Here is a 21,326-nt window from a genome sequence, read left to right as displayed (position 1 = left end):
CCTGCGCCCAGTCCAACAATCATTATTGGTGCTCCCACTCCCTCCTCCTCGGATTCCCTCATTACCACCCAGCAAAAGTGCCCTTCATCTCTCCATAGCCGCCCTCGACCCCGCACATACATTTCATTTGTATTATAGCGCAGGTAATGGCTGACTTTACTAATGTACTCAGCTATTTACATAAAATACAGATTTGCTCTTTGCAGTAGGCATATAAACCTTCTGCGCTTCTTTATGGCACTAAAACTGCCACTAGACAAGTCTGACCCTTTTGTAGCAGAAACATAGTCACAATACTTACTTGACTTTTTTATTGCTGCCTAAAAGCTACAGTTGAAAAGCATCAGTTGAAGTATGTGCATTGCTTTGAAGACGCAAGTTGCAACTGCAAGACAACTGGTGGCAAATCTATATATATATCTCACTTTTAGATGTGGGTCTGGTTTTCCTGGGGGCCGATCGCAGCCCCCAGGGAAACCACACACATATTGACAAAAGTGATATATATATATATATATATATATATATATATATATATATATAGTTATATAGTTATATATATATATAATAGATCTATCTCTATATATATATTTATCTACATAGATATATCTATAGATAGATCTATATATATACATATATCTATATATATCTATAGATCTATCTATAGATATATCCATGTACATAGATATATCCATGTACATAGATATATCTATATATAGAGTATATATATAGATCTATTTTTTTTAGTTGTTGTATGGTTTCCTTGGGGGCCAAAATGGCCCCCAGGGAAACCCTACAACAACTAAAAAAATATTGCCCCCACAGGGGGTCGCCCTGCCCATGGGCGACCCCCTGTCCATTTATTTATTTTTAAATATGCTCCCGAGGGGGGGGGGGGGGCAGTTTTCCGAGGGGGCCGACCCCCCCAAGTGAAATCCCTGGCGTCTAGTGGTGTTTCCTGGCCCCTGATCGCAGCTCTGCTGCGATCGGGGGCCAGGAAACACTTTCAGAAGGCCTCATAAGAAAGGGGAGACTCTCCCCTTTCTTACGAGGCCTTCCTGAACGTGGGGAAGGCCGTTTTCCCCATTGGAGCATGAAGCGGCCGCAAGGCTGCTTCCTGCTCCGATGGGGAAATCAACTTTGTTACGTACAAAGGGGCGGGTGGGGGGCGGGGGGAGACACGGAAGAGCTTCCGTGTCTCCCTGGGGCAAAAAAAAAAATTATAAATCCTCGGGTGCGCCCGCATTGAAGGGGTTAAAGGAAAAAGAAATATAGATGTCTAGGGGCGTGGATCGTTTGTGGATCACCTCACGGGGGATTCAGGGGGAAAAGCAAGGCCCTGATTGGCTGGCCGCAAACTTGAGAGGAAAAATGCGGCTGCCATTTTGTTTCTCGCATCAGCTGGGGGTGAGGGTTTGAGCAACCCAAAACTGACATAAGGGGTCAGGATACTAGTATCCTGCCTCCACAGGACAGATGGAGGGGTCTCTGAGGGGCCACATCTTGTGAAGAAAATGACCCAAAGTTTATTTTTTTGGCCAATCCACAGATACAATGCGGCTCTCAGCACAAAACCCCAGTGTAAATCCGTGAGGGATCCGTAGATCCAAAATCCAATGAAAAAAACATACGTCCATTCACAGCAAAACCTGATGCACATGGCCAAAGGCAGTGCGCTGGGTGGAGTTGGGTGCATGCAAGGGGGTTGCCTGTGGGGCCTGGCCGCCAACTCCTACTGCGCACAGGCAAAGGCCATACGTAGTGGTGGTTGTATTAACGTACGGTAAGTATATATTACTTTTTTTTTTTTAATCACTGAAAAAATAAAGTTTACAGGGACATTGTAGTTAGGTTGACGTTTTACCCATACAAAACCATAGAAATTCAGCAGTTATGTTATACTTATAGTTATACTTATCTGAAGGAACTATAACTTGTGCCGTTAAGCACCGTTAGGCCACGAGTTATAGATACTTAACATAAGTATAACAATGACTGCTGAATTTCTATGGTTTTGTATGGGTAAAATGTAAACCTAACTATAACCTCCCTGTAACCTTTGGTGTTTTCAGAAAATATGTCTATGTGTGTGTGTGTTTGTGTATATATATATATATATATATATATATACATACATATATATATATATATATATATATATATATTTATTTATTTTTCACTCAAAAAGCGAAAGGCTACAAGGACGTTATATTTAGAAAATAGAGTTAAATAATCCTTAGATATTAACTAAAAAACAAAAGTTAGAGAAACGTTATAGTTGGGTTCAAATTTTAAATGCAAAAAAAACATAGACATTCAACAGTTATAATTATACTAATCTCAAGACACTATGGCCCTCATTACGACCCTGGTGGTGGGTGATAAAGTGGCAGTAATACTGTCAACAGGTAAGTACCACCAAATTATGACCATGGCGGTGATATCTCCAATAGACAGCCAATGTACCACACCGACTGCCAGGGTGGAAACAACAGTCACCACGGCGGTAGCCACCTACAGCCAGGTGGAAGACAAAGTACTGCCCACCATATTAAGACACATCACTCAGCCACCCTTCCCATGGCGGTACCAACGCCATCAAAAGCCTGGCGGAAACACATCACAGCAGAGAAAGGACTCATCTTCTGAGACACAGGGAAGAAACACGCCGCCATGGAACCCGAACTGCAAGTTTTCCTGATGATCTTCCACGTTATGCTCCACCTGGAACACCAATGCCGGTGAAGACAACGACAGTGAGTACAGCTGTCTAGCACACAAGGGAGGGTGGGAGGAAATGGAGAGTGACACACACACACGCACAACACACACCCAACACACACACACCATACACACAACCATATGCATTACAAAAACAATTTGACCACGAAAATCGGCAGAATAATGCAAAGGCAACAGTAATTTACAAAAATGATTGTAATCAGTCCAACAATAAAATCAACAATCCGATTTGCACATTAAACAGATCTGTACACATGTATAAAAAAGGGACACTACCCAGTCCATAGTTCACAGGGCCCACATGGCCAGAGGGCAAAGTCCAAGGCCCCAATCGAATCCTGCCCCAATCCGTAGAGAACACTGCAGGGGCATCAGTTGGCAAATAGGCAGGCACCTTAGTGGGGGGGGGGGCGCACCTCATCCGGATGCTGAAACAGGCTGACTAGTTCTGGAAGGGGCAACATGCCCTGTGCTTGGTCCTGGGGATTGCAAGGCCACAGTCTCAGGAGTGGGTGACTTGCCCACTGGTTCTGGAGGGGGCAACATGCCCTGTGCTTGGTCCTGGGGAGTGCAAGGTCACAGTCTCAGGAGGGGGTGACTTGCCCACTGGTTCTATAGGGGGCACATGCCCTGTGCTTGGTCCTGGGGAGTGCAAGGCCACAGTCTCTGGAGTGGGTGACTTGCCCACTGGTTCTGGAAGGGGCAACATGCCCTGTGCTTGTCCTGAGGAGTGTAAGGCCACAGTCTCAGGAGTGGGTGACTTGCCCACTAGTTCTGGAGGGGGCAACATGCCCTGTGCTTGGTCCTGGGGAGTGCAAGGCCACAATCTCTGGAGTGGGTGACTTGCCCACTGGTTCTGGAGGGGGCAGGCCGCACAGCAGCCCTTGGAGGCTGGACTATATGGCGTCTGCCGGCAGTGACATCTGCACTGTGGTGGTGTTTGTGGGAGGCTCCTGCTCAGCCCCTGCACCCTCCGATAGCTGCACTCTGGTGGTGGTTGTGGGAGGCTCCTGCTCAGCCCCGGCACCCTCCGTTGGCTGCACTGTGGTGGTGGTTGTGGGAGGCTCCTGCTCAGCCCCTGCACCCTCTGATGGCTGCACTGTGGTGGTGGTTGTGGGAGGCTCCTGCTCAGCCCCTGCACTCTCTGATGGCTGCACAACCACGCCTGGCGGTGGGGACTCTGTGGCAGCTGCTGGTGGTGGCGGTGCTTGGCTGGCATCTTCCACTAGCGTAGATTGCCTCCTCTCCTCCTGCTCATGGGTAGGGGGTCCCTTACCCTTCCTGGCACTGGTCGATTGGCTCTTTCCCCCTCTGCCTGCTGGAGCAGGCTCCTTCCCCTTCTCTGCAGCTGGTGCAGGCTCTTTCCCCTTCTTTGCAGCTGGTGCAGGCTCTTTCCCCTTCTTTGCAGCTGGTGCAGGCTTCTTCCCCTTCTTTTCATCTGGTACAGGCTCCTTCCCCTTCTTTGCAGCTGGTGCAGGCTCCTTCCCCTTCAGTATTGTTGGCCTGGAATCCTTTCTACCACGAGTAGGTGGTGCTACCACTGGGCCCGTGGTATGTTTGGCTGAGGTGTTTGGCTGGGTCCTTGCTACCCAGCCCATACGTGCAAGACAGAGGTGGAGGGGTAGGGAAGAGGTCAATCTGGGAAAGGAAAAGCTTTTAGGGACTTTGGGGCGGGAAAAGGGAGGAATAATGGGAGTCGAGGATGAGGGAGTGGTTGTTGGAGGTGTTTGTCTGCTGGATTTGGGTGCAGGTGCATGGGCTGTATGCTGTTGTGAGGTGGATGGCTGTTGGGTGTCTGAGTGCTTGCATTTGTGTACTTTGGGGGGAACAGACACGGTGGGAGAGGACACAGAGGACGTGTGCATGGATGTTGTGGAGGTGTCTGACAGTGAGGTGTGTGTTCTGCTTGGTGTGGTGATGATGCTGGTAGTGGATATTGATGTAGTGCATGCAGGTGTGAGTGTGGATGTAACTGGGTGGGAGGGGGAGACAGTGGAGATAGTGGATGTTGTTGTGTCTGCAGCTGAATGGAGTTTGCGTGAGTGCCTGTGGGATGCCCGTCTGGTTGTGTGCTTGGGATGGGTTGGGGTTGAGGAGAATGGGACTGGGAAGTGGAAGTTGGAGGGGGGACGGTTGAAACAGGGACAATGGCTGCCATCAAAGAGAAGGCCAGAGTTTGAATCGATCGCTGTTGGGCCACCAGTCCACCGTGCCCTCCAGGAATGCATTAGATTGCTGCAATGGTTGTTTTCACTACAGAGATGGATCTCAGGAGGTCAATAGCCTCCTCACTTAGGGCAGCAGGGCTCACTGGGGCAGGGCCTGAGGTGCCTGGGGCGAAGGAGATGCCCACCCTCCTGGGTGAGTAGGCACGGGCAACTCGCTGAGGGGCTACTGGGAGGGCAGTGCTGGTACGGGGGATGGTGGCTGTACCTGCAGCTGGGGTGGTCACAGAGATGTCCGCCACCACCAGGGAGTTCCCAACGGAGGAGGTATCAGAGTCTGTATTGTCCCCTCCAGTCTCCGCCGTGGTGCTCCCCTCGCCCTCCGTCCCACTGGTGCCCTCAGCGTCGGTGGACTCTGCCTCCAGGGTCCTGTGGGATGCAGCTCCCACTGTCGCCGGTGCCTCTGCTCCTCCGCCAGATGATGACAAAACAAGAAAGGGGGAGAGAGAGAGTCAAAGGATACACTAGGTCAATGACTGCACCAACACCACCGTTGGCGTACACAGCACCCTCACACACAGGGAACAGGCCTACTGTGCATGGCACTACCAGTGAAATGGCTACTCAACAAGGAATGAGGAGGGGTACACACCGCCAACTGCATCACATCTGGGAACCACGCAGCCCTGACCAGTAGTGAATACTAACAAGCAAGGTAAGCGGTATTTCACAATCAAACCCTTAGCCACCAGGGACCTACGCTGCTATGCCTGGCCTAGCCTAGGGGCACCCACTGACATACAACCACCGCCCGTATACCACCCCTCCAGCCGTGAGTTTCAATGATAGCCTCTGTACTCACCCCCTTGTGGCTGCTGTGATGCCCTCAAGTGCCCATCCAGCTCAGGGTAGGCCACCGCCAGTATGCGGGCCATCGGGGGGGTCAGGGTCTGACGGGCACCCCTTCCTCGTTGGGAGGCCATCCTCAGCTGGGCCTCCGTGGTCTTTCGTGCCCAGCCAGTGGGTGCTCCGTCTGCCATAGACCCCCGGGGTCCACATGTCCTTGGCGATGACACGCCATATTCCCTTATTTCGATGGGCGCTGACCTGCAGAGGCAATACAGACAGGAGAATACCATTAGACAAACAGTCCAGCCAGCCAGCCACACAAATGGCACACCATACCCGTTTCCATCACCATTGGCACGCACATAGCCCAGCACACAAAGGGGGTGATTCCCCCCTCCAGAATACCGCACCGCGGTCATTAGACCGCTGCGGGTATTCTGTGTTTTACACTGGGCTGGCGGGCGACCGCCAAAAGGCCGCCCGCCAGCCCAGTGTAAAACTACCTTCCCACGAGGATGCCGGCTCAGAATTGAGCCGGCGGAGTGGGAAGGTGCGACGGGTGCAGTTTGGGGACCTTTTACGGGGGCCCCTGCAGTGCCCATGCCATTGGCATGGGCACTGCAGGGGCCCCAAGGGGCCCCGCGACACCCCATACCGCCATCCTGTTCCTGGCGGGAGAACCGCCAGGAACAGGATGGCGGTATGGGGTGTCAGAATCCTCCATGGCGGTGCAGCTTGCTGCGCCGCCATGGAGGATTCATTTGGGCAGCGGAAAACTGGCGGGAGACCACCGGTTTTCCACTTCTGACCGCGGCCGAACCGCCGCGGTCAGAATGCCCAGCGGGGCACCGCCAGCCTGTTGGCGGTGCCCCCGTCATTTTAGCCCTGGCGGTCTTGGACCGCCAGGGTTAGAATGACCCCCAAAGTGTACACCGCCAAGAGGACTTCCACCCACCCCCCTTACACAATGTCTTCACACACAACTCCATGCATACATGCCACATGCATCGTGCCCACAGTGTACTCACCTGTTGGTCTGGAGGCCCATACAGCAGTCCGTACTGGGGTAGGACACCATCCACCAGTCACTCCAACTCCTCAGAAGTGAAGGCTGGGGACCTTTCCCCGGTCACACGGGCCATGGTAGGTTCCAGACACAGGTCACAGCAGCACATGCAGTGTAGGTCCTCTCCTATGGAAGTTCAGGAAACAAGTGAGGAATCTGATAGAAATGGCGGTCACGTCCACGGCGGTGCATACCGTCATCACCGGCGTAGATCAGCATTGGCCACTGTACCCCATAGGGCCCAATTATAACCAATGAGGAATTGCACAGTGGTTCACGACCGCCCACTGCCACGGCGCACAAGGTCAGCGGCATTACCTCCCTTACACCTGTCCCTCCACACAAGACAGGTGGATGCCATTTCAAGGGGGGGGTAGGCCAATGGATTAATGCTGCGTCACAGGACATACTTCACAAATTACACTGTCCCATAACATATTTGCACATTGCAGACTGCTGTTGTGGCTCCATTGTTTGGTTTGTGACAACCTACTAACTCTTTTGTCCCTTAGATACCTACTGCTGTGGATGAATAGGAGATAGAGACATACCCCTGTGTACAGATCCCTGGTGGACTTGGCTACACTGGGGGACAGGCACATAATAATCACCTATAGACTGGACATGGCCACAATCACAGAGCTGTGTGCCCAATTGGAGCCTGACCTGATATCTGCTATCCGTCACCCCACTGGGATCCCCCCTCTTGTGCAAGTGCTATCAGTTCTCCATTTCCTGGCTACTGGTTCTTTCCAAGTGACAGTGGGCTTGGCAGCAGGAATGTCACTGCCAATGTTCTCAATAGTGTCTACCCTGATAAAACACACGTGCAGCTACATTGCATTCCGCCAGTTTGAGGATTTGGCCACTGAAATGGCCGGATTCTATGCAATGGGACATATCCCCAATATAATTGGTGCAAATGACGGAACACATATAGCATTTGGTACCCCCACGCCAGAATGAACAGGTGTTCAGGAATCGTAAGAGTCTCTACTCCATGAAAGTGCAGATGGTGTGCTTGGCGGACCAGTACATCTCCCATGTCAATGCTAAGTATCTAGGGTCGGTGCATGATGTCTTTGTCCTGAGGAATAGCAGCATCCCAAATGTGATGGCCCAACTACAGAGGCACAGGGTGTGGCTAATGGGTGAGCCCTGGTTCCCACCCAGTATATGTTGGTGTATGCCTAAGGTGTGGGCCATATAGGATAGTGTGTGGTTAAATGTTGTCCCTCTATATTTGCAGGTGACTCTGGTTACCCAAACCTATCATGGCTGCTGACCCCTGTGAGGAATGCCAGGACAAGGTTATAATGAGGCACATGGGTGAACCAGAAGGATCATAGAAAGGACCTTTGGCCTCATGAAGGCCAGGTTCCGGTGCCTCCATCTAACAGGTGGATCCCTGTGCTACTCACCCAAGAAGGTCTGCCAGATAGTAGTGGCATGCTGCATGTTGCACAACCCTGCCCTCAGACGACATGTGCCTTTTCTGCAGGAGGAGGAGACTGGAGATGCCCCTGTGGCAGCAGTGGACCCTGAGGACAGTGAGGATGAGGAGGCAGAGGATGAGGATGTGTACAACAGAACATCTGTGATACATCAATACTTCCACAGGTGAGAGAGTGCAACTTTACACTTCTATGACTTTGGTTGTATTCTGTGTGGCATTGGCATGCTGGCATTTCCCCCTTCTTTGCCCACTTACTGTTTCCTCTTGATATTCATTTTGCAGATATTGGTGATTTGACAAATTCTCCTGGTGCGATCACAACAGCCAGCTACAGGTCATTAATTCTATGCTCATTCTATGTAAAGTTAATTTGCAATGGTTGTAGCTGTTTCAATCAATACATATTTTAAATACATGAAATACTCGTAGTCGATTTGTATCCAAGGGTGTTTATTGTAGTGCTAACATATAGAGGGGAAAGTGCAATGGGATGGGGTGATGATGGAAGAAAGTCCAGGGTATTGTTCCAGTCAGTTTGTAGCACAGGTGCATTGTCCATGGGGACATAGGAAGGGGAGCAATGGCAGTTGAAGGTGGACAGGGTGACTGAGTGGGACACAAGGGGGACAATCAAAAGAGTCTCATTTCCTGGCAGTGGTCTTGGCAAGTGTCTCTGGCTTCTGTCTAGTTCGCAGGGAATGTTTGTGGGATGGTTCACCTTCTGCACGGGGAAGGGTGCTGGTGGCCTGTTGGTCCTGTGGCGGGGCCTCCTGGCCATTTGCGGCAGTGGAAGTGGAGGGCTGTTCAGATGACTGGCTACACTGCTTCCCTCATAATGTTGGCCATGTCTGCCAGCACCCCTGCTATGGAGATCAGGGTGTTGTTGATGGCCTGCAAGTCCTCCCTGATCCCCTGATACTGTCCCTCCTGCAGCTGCCTGTTCTCCTGCACGTTATCTAGGATATGGCCCATCGTGTCCTGGGAATGTTGGTAGGCTCCCAGGATCTCGGAGAGTGCCTCCTGGAGAGTCGGTTCCCTTGTCCTGTCCTCCCCCCTGGCACACAGCAGTCCTCGCAGTGTCCCTGTTGGCCTGTGCCTCTGTCCCCTGAACGGTGTGCCCACTGCAACTGACTCCAGGTCCCTGATTGTCTTGTGTGCGAGGTGTGGCCTGGGGTCCCTGTACAGGTGGGCACACTGCTGATTGATGTGTCCTGGGGACAGAGGTTTGAGGGTGCTGGGTGGGTGTTGTGGTGTTGGTTCCTGATGGGGGAGGCTCTGTGGTGGTCTGTGACTGGGCTTGGGTGACCAACTGTCCAGTGGTCCTTGATGGGCCAGGTAGATCATCCAGATCCTGAAGTCCAGAGTTACTGTCATCGCTGTGGGCCTCTTCTGTTGGGGGACTGGATAGTGATGGCACCTCCTCTCCAGTGATATTGGCTGGGGTACCTGTGGGGATATAAATGATGTATTATGCTTCATGTGTATGACATTTGTACATCCCTGGCTTCCCCTCTATGGTTGGTGTTGCCCTGCCAGCTTTTACTTGTGTATGTTGGTGTATGGTGGGATTTTTAGTTTCCCTATGCTGTGCATGCTTTAGTGATGAGTGTCCATGCAGGGCTGTGAGGGGTGTCCATGCATTGGTACAGCAGTCAGGATTTGGCATTGGGATTAGTGTGATGTGGTAGTGGAGTGTGTGGGATGGAGTAGAGGGATGGGAGTGAGGGTGTGCGATGGCATGCAGGTATGGAGGCTGATAATTGTTGAAAGTTGACTTACCAGAGTCCAGTCCTCCTCCAACTCCGGCCAGACCCTCAGAACACAGTATTGCCAAGACTGGCTCCTCGGATGCTGTGAGTTGTGGGGGAGGACGTAGGGGTCCACCGCCAGTCCTCTGTGTAGCGAGCTGTTGTCTAGCTGCTATGGAACGTACCATTCTCCGTAATGCGTTCCACGTCTGCCTGATGTCGTCCCTTGTTCTGGGGTGCTGTCCCACGGTGTTGACCCTGCCCACAATTCTCTGCCATAGCTCCATCTTCCTTGCTATTGATATCTGCTGCACCTGTGCTCCAAATAGCTGTGGCTCTACCCTGACAATTTCATCCACCATGACCCTTAACTCTTCCTCAGTGAAACGGGGGTGCCTTTGTGGTGCCATGGGTGTTATGTGATGTGTGTTGGTGAGGGTGTGTTGGGTAATATGTTGGGGTGTGTGATGTGGAATGCGTGAGGGGTGTATGGGTGTGAGTGGTGTGTGGGTCTAGTTGTCGCAGTGGTCTTGGTGTCAGTCTCGTCCAAATGATTTGTATTCGTAAAGGGTTGTGGGTACTGTGGGTGTGTGTTTTATAGTAGTGTGGGTGTGTGTATGGGTGTCAGGTGTGTGTTGTTTGAATTGTCCAATGTGGTGTTGTTTTGTCTGTGGGTGTCCATTCTGTGTGCAGCAGTATGTACCGCCAATGGTTTACCGCTGTTGAATGTCTGCTGTGGTGATTCGTGGGTCATAATGTGATGGGCATTGTTCTGTTGGCATAATGGTGTGGGTTTTGAGACTGCCAGTTTATCACTGACCTTTGGTCTGGCGGATTTGTATACGTGGCTCTATTCTGTCGGATTGGTGTGTGTGTGTCATAATATGGCAGCGGTAGGTTGGCGGCCATCAGCGCTGCGGTAAACGGGATTTACCGCTAGGGTCATAATGTGGGCCTATAACTTGCACCCTAAGGTAACTATAACTTGTGCGCCCACCATGCACAGTTTTCTCATCAATTATCAATTATTTTATTGCAAATATTGCAGGTATATAATAAATGATGTCATAGAAGATGTCATTACTGATGTAATATGTGGGGTAGGTAGCACTGCATGGCGAGGGCATGAGTTATAGTTGCCATAAGGTAAAAGTTATAGGACCTCATTAGGAGTTTGGCGGAGAGGAACTACGTCCGCCAAACTCCCTATGGGGTGATTGCCACCAGGCTGGCTACCTCCCTGCTGGACCCATTAACATTTTACTACTGGGCTGACTGTCAGAAACCAAGGTTTCCGCAGTTCAGCCCAGTGGGAAAGAGGCAGCAGCACTGTCGCCGGTTCATAATCGAGCCGGCTGCAATGCTGCCGCCCGCAGGGGGAACTAGCCCCCTCGTAATGCGCACTGTCTGCAGAGCAGAGCAGACAGTGCGCATTATGAGGGTGCTGGGCAGGGGGACCCTAGCACTGCCTATGCCATAGGCATGGGCAGTGCAGGGGCCACACTGTGGGCCCATGCAGCTGTTCTCTACCAGCCTTTCCATGGCATTGAAACGCCATGAAAAATCTGTCATGGAACCAGGTTGTAATCAGCAGGGGGGCGCTGAGTTCAGCGCCACCCTGGATGATTCCAACTTGCACCTTTTGTCAGCCCGTCAGGATCGCCGATCCGGGCGGAGACAGTGGTAGGTTGGCAGGGCTGCCCGCCAACCTCCTAATGTGGCAGTCAGACCACCACAACCGTGGCAGTCAGACAGCCACCGCGAGACCGCCACACTCGTAATTAGGCCCTTAGGGGGTGATTCTCACACTGGCGGGCGGCGGAGGCCGCCCGCCAGAGTTCCCCCCTCCAAAATACCGCTCCGCGGTCGAAAGACCGCTGAGGGTATTTTGGCTTTTGCACTGGGCTGGCGGGCGACCGCCAAAAGGCCGCCCGCCAGCCCAGTGCAAAAGACCCTTCCCACGAGGACGCCGGCTCAGAATTGAAGTGGGAAGGTGCGACGGGTGTAGTGGCACCCGTCGCGTATTTCAGTGTCTGCAAAGAAATACAAAGTGGGGCCCTCTTACGGGGGCCCCTGCAGTGCCCATGCCATTGGCATGGGCACTGCAGGGGCCCCCAGGGGCCCCACGACAACCCATACCGCCATCCTGTTCCTGGCGGGAGAACCGCCAGGAACAGGATGGCGGTATGGGCTGTCAGAATCCCCATGGCGGCGCGCAGCGGAAAACCGGCGGGAGACCCCCGGTTTTCCGCATCTGACCGCGGCCAAACCGCCGCGGTCAGAATGCCCTGCTGGGCACCGCCAGCCTGTTGGCGGTGCTCCCGCCAACCCTGGCCCGGCGGTCCATGACCGCCGGGGTCAGAATGACCCCCTTAGTGTCTTGAGATAAGTATAACTATAACTGTTGAATTTCTATGGTTTTGTGCATGTAAAAACTAAACCTAACTATAACGTCTCTCTAACCTTTGTTTTTTAGTGACTTTGTAATGTTTTTTTAATTCTGTTTCCTAAGTATAACATCCCTCTAACTTTTGTTGTTTTAGTGAATTTCTAAGGTTCTTTTAATTCTGCTTCCTAACTATAAAGTCCCTGCAACCTTTGTTTTTTTCAATGAATTTCTAGGGTTTTTAAATGTTAAGTAATGTTTAATTACCTTATGTTAATCCAACCCTACTGTGCACTGCAACAACAACAAAATGTAGGCACCCAAGGCGTGGCGGGAGTTGACTGAAGGCACCTAACACTGGTCCACGCACAGCCTTTGGATATGCGTGCTGGGTCGGCTGCAGGGCCGGCCACACCCAACCCCCACAGGCACCCACAGAGCAGACAGTGCGCATTACGAGGGTGCTGGGCAGGGGACCCTGCACAGGCCAGTCCCAGAGGCCAGTGCCAGAGGGGGTCGGCCTCTGGGAGTGGTCTGTATCCCACCCCCTTATGTAGGCACCCCGGGAGGGGAGCACGCAGCCCCTTCACCCCAGGACGATTTCGTCCCCAGGGACCCCATCCTCTGGAGCCTCGCCATGTGTTGTTGGGTGCCCTGGCCCCACCCAGGGCACTTAATGTACACTGTTTGTAGGGTGACCAGATGTCCCAGATTTCCCCGGACAGCCTCAGATTTCAGGGGACTGTCTCGGTGTCCCAACGGTTTTCTCAGTTTTTGATTCATGTCTTGGTTTTTGGACAAGGACCCCCTCCCCGTGCCAATTTCAGCCCCGGGGACAAGATCCCGAGGGCCCAACCAATCAGTAAAAGGGGAAGGGGGGGCACATAGCCCATCTCCTTGGGCTGGTTTTGGCTCTGGGGAACCCAACCCCTGGGCCCCAGACAATAACTGGAAGGCGAGAGGGGCCATGTGGCCCACCTCACGGGCCGATTTTGGCACCATTGCCCTCATCCCCCAGGGCCCGGCCAATTAGTTCAAGGGGAGGGGGGCCATGAGTCCTCCCTTTCCAGGCTGATTTTGGCCCCAGGACCTCATCCTCTGGGGCCCATACACTTGTTGCTGAGTGCCCTGGCCCCACACTGGGCACCTAGTGTGCACTGTTAGTAGGGTCATCAGACATCCCAGGTTTCCCTGGAGAGTCTCAGATTTCAGAGGACTATGGCGACAATTTTCTCTTAATTTCTAATACATGGCCCGGTTTTTGGACAATGGTCAGGTCATCCTGCAAAGCAGAATTAAAAGGTATGCTCTCCTTTCACAGGTGCATTTTAACTCTGAAAAAATGTAAGTAATCTGTTTGTTTCTGTCAGCAGCAGAGGAGGACGTCACCTGCCTGCTCCCAGAAGAGGGAGCGAGTGGGGGGGAGTGAATAGGGCGGCGCAGGGTGAAGGTCCTGCCAAAGCTAACATTATGTAAACATAGTTTTGTAAATTTGTGCCTATATATATATATATATATATATATATAGATATATATATATATATATATATATATATGACCACAGCACTCAAAACACATATAGTTACAAACACAAATGCGAAATCTGATGTGGGAGGACTGTTTGTGAATAGTACAGTACTCTTCCTTGTGTTCCAGAAAAGGATTTATTTGGGTCAATAGATATTTCGTATAGTTCGAACAGTCCTAGGCCATGTATAGTAATAGCCTTTGGAATATATATGTATTCATACACAGCCAACACATGTTTCGTCACACAGTGACTTTTTCAAGGCTAGACTGGAGATGAGATAGAAAAATGTCCAACTAGATTTATGGTGTGAGAAAACTGTATCCAAGTTAGGCGAGCGAGGAGTATGGCCTAGGACTGATCCAAATATACGAAATATCTATTAACCCAAATAAATCCTTTTCTGGAACACAAAGAAGACTACTGTACTATTCACCAATGGACCTCTCACATCAGACCTCGCATTTGTGTTTGTAACTATATATGTTTTGAGTGCTGTGGTCATATTTGTTTTTCTGTACATTGTGTTTATCTTCATACGTTAAATCTTTTGCCTTAGGGTAGTAGGGCATTTGACCACCGAGCACCACTTTGAGTAGACGTACTCACATACCAGATTGGACACAACAAGGAGGTGCAGTTTTCTGCCATTACTACCTTTTTCACAGTTGTATACATATGCTATATATACACACATATATATATATATATATATATATATATATATATATATATATATATATATATATATATTTTTTTTTTTTTTAATGGCTATGGGGTAGGTTGCAGCCCCTCTCCTTTGTTTTTGCAGGGCTTGGCCTGGGAGGGTGCTGGTCCTTGGGGCCAAAAACAGCCTAGGGGGGGGCGTTCCCTCCCCCTTTATGTAAATTGGCCTGGCCCCGGGGAGATGGTGGTCTCCGGGGCCATAAACGGCCTTCATATGGGGACTGCGTAGCCCCTCACACTTAATACTACCCATCCCCAGGGAGGTGGCGGCCACGTAGACTGAAATTTGCCAAGGGAGGGGGGCCACATGCACCCCACTCTCCATAACAATCATAAGATTATGACCCTGGTACGTGGCCCAGCTGGGGGCTGAGGTTTAAACAAGTGCAGGAGAGCGCTTTTTAAAAATAAAAATAAAAAATTGCCGAGATTTGTTGATCCTCCGCGATTATCATGGCAAAATTTTTAAAAAAAATGCTTTTTGGTCCTGGTGGAGTCCCTGGGGGAACCCCACCACCAGGCATATAGGGTCAGGGTGTTATTACTGAGTCTGAGTCCCAAAGTGGCTGCCAACGCTTCCTGGTTGAAATGGTGGAAGTCAATCAGATCTCAGCATGGGATCTGTCAGATCTGCAGAGGATCCGCATCCCTAAATAGCAATATTTTATTTCCTTTAACATCTCAGAAACTACTGAACGAATTTACACCAAATAACAAAAAGAGATGTTTCCGGACCAAGATTTACCTTTCTGCCAAATTTGGTGTAATTCTGTTCAGCGGTTCGGGCAACATTCCTAAGCGAAATTGCATATAGAATATGTGTTTTGGGACTCCCACTTTTTCTCGGCTCCTGCTTGACAAGTCACCCCGAAACGTTCAGTACAGCAGTAAAAGTATTTAGCATATGGGTTTCGAAAATTTCGTGAAGATTCACCAAACAGCACCAAAGTTACGTACAAAACAAAAAACGCTTGGTCTATGGGAATTAGGTCCTAACTATAACTACCTATTGGCAACCACGCACACACACACACACACACACATAAAATAATTTTCAGTTTGTCGCCTACATAAATAGGTCTATTTAGATCATTGTCAGCCTATAAAAACATATTTTCTTTTAAACTCTTGATTTACAAAGTACTGGTCATAGCTGGACCTCCACCCTGAGCCCACCTGCCCTCCTCTGGAAGCTTAGCATGGGGTTTTCCCATTAACCCCTGAGATATGGGAAAATAAACATGATAAATATAAAGTTACTGTCCACTGTCTCTTTTTAACCTTAAACAAACCAGAGAAAATATAAATGTAATGTAAAACAATTAACAATCCCACAATGTTAACTGTTCAGCCTTCACTCTGAATGCCTTAACAATTATACAAATAAAAAGTCTATATCCTTGTATTCAAGTGTATTTGCATTTAATTTTGTTTTTTCTTATGCAAACAATATACTAGCAAAAACATGTTCTGGAAAAAGACAATGGGCTTCATTACGACCCTGGGGGCTGGCGGTAAGCTGGCGGTGTACCGCCAGCGTATTATGACCAAGGTGCATTAGCCACAGCCATAACGCCTGTCCCTCCAACATACCGCCAGGCTTCCGCCTGGGGGTCTGGATTATGAGTCCCAAACCGCCAGCCTTTCCATGGCGGTAAACACCGCCATGGAAAGGCTGGCGGTAAGAGGGACCTGGGGTGCCCCTGGGGGGCCCATCGCGCATTTCACTGCCCGAATTTCAGGCACTGAAATGCGCGACGGGTGCTGCTGCACCCTCTGCACATCAACATTGCCGCCGGCTCTATTATGATCAGTCAGACCAGCCCATTAGGCACTGCCAGTTCAACCTTGAGGGTACACTCTTCTTATGCCCATTTTTTCCCCCATCTATGCTGTCCACGCCAACCAAACCTTTATTTACTGTAGCAACAGAGACAATGAAACGTCATTCTTGCTCCATAGCAAATAAGACCGTGCAAAATGTTGACCTTCACATCAGTTCAAAAATACAATGATTCTGTTGATTTAATATCTATCGGAAGATATAAAAATGCCCTGCTGTCTTCTTGCGTGCTGGCATTAATTCTCTAAGCAGAGTGTTAACTTGGGGATATAACCCCTGCCTTTATTGTCCTAAATCAACTTCTCTGGTTAACGTGGATGAGGGCAGGTCCAGTGCTTTAAATGGAAAAATAGAAGTGCAGGTACTCTGTAATAGAGTACCTGCTTGTTTCTGAGAAGTGCCGGTACTCTCCAATTAAAAGTATTACGTTTTTCTAGAGATTTGCCGGTACTCTCCCTCTCAAAATAAAAAAAGTGCCGGTACTCAGTACCGGAGAGTACCGGCCCATTTAAAGCACTGGGCAGGTCTATTCTAAGAAGGGGGATCTAAGCCTTAATGGTTTCATGGAGATACACTCAAGTCCTGTTGGATCCCGTGACAAAGGTCAAGGTCCTCACATAATAATGATATGACACAAGTGCATTCATCTACCACTTAAGGTAAATTATAAGCTTTTATTTTGCTCATAGCTCCAACAGTCTGAACCAAATCAAGACATGTTGGTCAATTTAAAATGCCCTCATTCAAATGTTACTTTTAACAATTAATAAGCTGGCAGAATGGGATCACATATACCTATTTTCTTTGATGGGTGTCGATGTATAGGAAAACAGGCATACAGTGCACTCGTGGCTGGACACATTAGCTTACTGTAAAAACTGAACATTTAGGTGTCAAATTTACGTTGAACTTTACACCGTATTTCATAGAAATGCAAAGCCATTATGTGACACGTTGGTTAGCATTTACAATTTCACATCTGTCTCTTGTGTACTAAAAGAAGCTGCCTCTACACCATTAATGCTAAAATACACAATGTATGTCACGGCTTCTACAAAGGCGATGCATAGCATAATTATAATTGTCATAATGCAATAGCATGCCATCATGATGTTGAAAACGGAAACACTGTTGGAAAGCAAACAACTGTATGAGTGTAAAAATAGCAAAGGGAAGGATGAAGAGGTTTTACTGGTTAAAAGGTTTATTTTTTCCAGTGACTGTTGCCATGAAACTTTGCTTCCTCCAATGTATTTCAAATTCGTTCTGGAATTGTGCTATGTGAGTATTTATGAGTCGTTCTTGTTAAAAAATATTTTTTTCCTTATCAGTCGCAGAAATAAATCAGTATGTTGTGGACAGAGATGCCTTTCATTTGAATGCCAAAATAAGTAAAACAGTGGAATAACCATAGCTATAAGTACTGTATTGGTCTTCTGTTCAGTTGGCACAACTTTCACATGATTAAAATCGTAGTTAAATGTATGCTAGATCAGGTAACCAAAAGTGCGTCCTTGCATTTTTGAAACCTTAAGGTCAAATGCCACTTTCCTGGAAAGAATTAAAACACACAGCCACTCTTGTTCCAATCCATGCATGGAAAAGAAGCACCACTGCAATAATGACATGAACTTCCTAATTGCAGGAAGCATAGCCTAACACAAAACCATCATATTCTACAGCTGATAAAAACTACAAACAACCTTCACAGGAAAATCAACTGTGCCATATGACGTCAAAGAAAATTAGAAGCTCTGTCATGTTTTAGGATCACTCAAAATGAAGGCCACGAAGAACAGAATCAGTGCTGAGGTTTCTATCCCACCCAAATCACAAGTGCTCACAGATATTTGATGCTTGAGGCTGTTCATGCTTAAGCTTTCCTTACTTTTTTTCACAAATGTTATCAACGTCAGATGTGCCTCCTCTTTCCCCACATGTTGGGGATTCTAAATGTACCCAGGGTTTAAGGATTAGCCTGGAGGGAACCAAGAAAACAGCCAAAATAAAGTTAGATGTTGCTGTTTGTATTTTTTTCTAACTGATAAACAAGGGCTGTGCAAGAAAGTGCAGGTTGTTTAATGGCATTAACAAAGGTTTTTTGTGCTAAGATCAGCCTTTTCCCTACTTTCAGGAATTGGCAGTATTGTAAAAAAGAATCTTTTATACCACAGTACTTCAATTTTTCTAAGTGTTGCTCCATTTTTAGGTTGAGCATAGCAGCGCGTAAGCGCTGCTTTTTCTGACTTGTTATCTATTTGGTCTTTTAGCCACGCCCACCTCACGCCCATCAATATGGCTCGTTCATGGGCTTGCCCTTCAAACATTCTTTGTTATCATTGGTAAATTCTTTAGGTTTGTCCCTCCTTAGGGCGATTTGGTTACCACCTTGGACCCTGTTACATGGCTAATTGCACTTTTGCCGATATGTTTCACTGCGAGCGAACTTCTTTTTTCTTTTGTGTGTCTCCTTCATGCTCATGGTGTGGCGCTTTGAATCTGCTTGCTTATGTGAAATTGTATTACTTTTCATTTTCAATTTATATGGCAAGAAAAGTCAGGTTAGGAGTTTACAACACTAATAGCTCTAATGCGAGCAAATGCGAGACCCATTGCATTGCAAATGCTTGTTTATTGTTAGCATCTCTCTGAGTAAACAGCAGCAGAGTGCTGCTGTACACCAGAGGGCCACATGTAAAAGTCAGGAGGGCCGCACGCAGCCCCCGGGCTGTACTTTGAGTATCAGCGGTTTAGAACCTTATTGTTTTTTCCAATCTTTTGTTATACTAGGACTGCTACAAAGGCTTCATTTGGATAGTAATAGCGTCTTTTTTGTATAAACAACACCGACTACTGTATTATGTGTTAAAGCTGGACTTTGTATTTCTCCAGACCAAGCACTATTAACATACAACAGCTATCAGGATGAATGATATATGACACTACACCAACCCTCATTCTCTTATGTAACATTCCTTGTACATTGATTTATAATCTTCTATAAATCATTGTATACTATGTGTGTGATATAAAGCGCTCTGACACCATACCCTTGTTCTGGGATGAGTAGGGCTACAAAAGAAATTAATTAAAACAAAGTACAATTTAAATTATGACTAAAGTATTTACTGATACAAAGAGACACATTGGAGATTCTTATAGTGTCTGCATATCTCACGCACAGATGTTGAACAAAGCCAAAATCCTGCCTCAAAATCGAAGTTTCTCTAAGCCCTTGCGAAGAGATAAGAAAATTGGTGCTTCCCCCCCCCCCCCCCCATTGCATTGGCATCAAGCTTTTGAAGTCCAGATAGCTCCTAGCTGGGATGAGACGCCAACAAAAGGAGGGCTGGTGTCCGTCTAAGTGAGATCTTTGTATTGGTCCCAGGTGGAAATGAAAATCTGAAACCCATCATCCAGTCTACAGGTTCCTTCTCTGAAAGAAAAGCAGATAAGATGCAGGTACTGCTGAATGAGCAATAGTGTCTGCAAATTACACCAGGACAAATTTAGCATAGTCCACTATCCCTGGACCAGTTCTAGGTCAAATAATGCTACTGGCTATGGCTGGGTCCCCATCAGATTCTGCACTGATAGAAGGGAATACATAAACAAGGAGAGAGAGAGAGCCTGGTGCTGAAGAGGAAAGCTGTGACACGTGAGATTTGCAGATGGAGGATTTCAGAAAGATGTGGGGGAAAAAAGGGGCCTCATAGCATAGGCCTAAACTTTCCCAGACGGGCATATAAAACTGGCTTTAACCCAGATGCCAGCTGCCACGATCAATTTACATGTGACCATAATTCTGTGTGCTCTGCAGAGAGGGCAAGGGTTGGATGTGGATGTACTCAAAACCCCTTAATAGCCCACTGGCCAGCACTGTGAAAAACTCAGACTGCTGTCAGCATCTGGACCCTTTATCGTACCCCACCATAAACATCCACCCGTACGTTGAACTCACCCAGACAAGTGGAGGTGACTCATTTTACAATATACACTATACAAGTGTCATATATTACATGAAAACAAAACTACAGAAACACACCTGGAAAAAGAAAATACCCCTATGTAAAGAAGGGTGAAATGAAAAGGATGATGACAAGTAAATAGGAACTGCGTTGCTGGCATGAATTACATTAAGGTTTTTTACAGTCATTGTTGAGAAACTGATCAATGCTTTTGAATTGAAAGTTAAAAACCTGAAAATAGGGCCCCTTAGTGGCCCATTTCAAAGTCAGTTTTAAAACCTGCTGCGCCTAAAATTGTGGGTAGGTGATAGGTTTAAAGAAGCTGCACAACCTAATGAGATTGCACTGTCAATGGTGATATGAGAGACAGTTCTCATGATGAAAGAGAATGGAATTCAAATGGACAAGTGGACTGAGAACAGTGCCATCAGACTTGCAAGAACGTTAGTGTTGAGATGTTGGGGGAGGGCATTGGAAAGGCATCTTTCCGCTCTATTATTTTTTATTTGGTCCCCAAACAAACCCATCCACTTCTTGCCAAAACTGGGAGCTTTAATCTAGCCTTTGATGAAACACGAAGGCAATGACATAGGACCTGTGTAATATTTTAGTGTCACATTCAGTGGTCATGGTGAAGGACTTTGGAGTGGAGGGCAGGGGACTATTCAGAGTGAGTATATACTTTTTGGCCTTTGTACTTTTAATGGGACGGAGTGGGCTTCTAGTCGCAGCTTGCCAAACAAGCTGTGTTGGAATTCCTTTAACGCCAGGGTGGTTTCTTTATATATATATATAGAGAATTCATTAAAATGGGTTATAGTCTGCTCTTGTAAAGTTTGTTCATCAATG

The sequence above is a fragment of the Pleurodeles waltl genome, chromosome 6 (genome assembly GCF_031143425.1).
Source record: "Pleurodeles waltl isolate 20211129_DDA chromosome 6, aPleWal1.hap1.20221129, whole genome shotgun sequence".
NCBI classification, from domain to species: Eukaryota; Metazoa; Chordata; class Amphibia; order Caudata; family Salamandridae; genus Pleurodeles; species Pleurodeles waltl.
Note: the sequence above shows the minus strand (reverse complement) of the source record.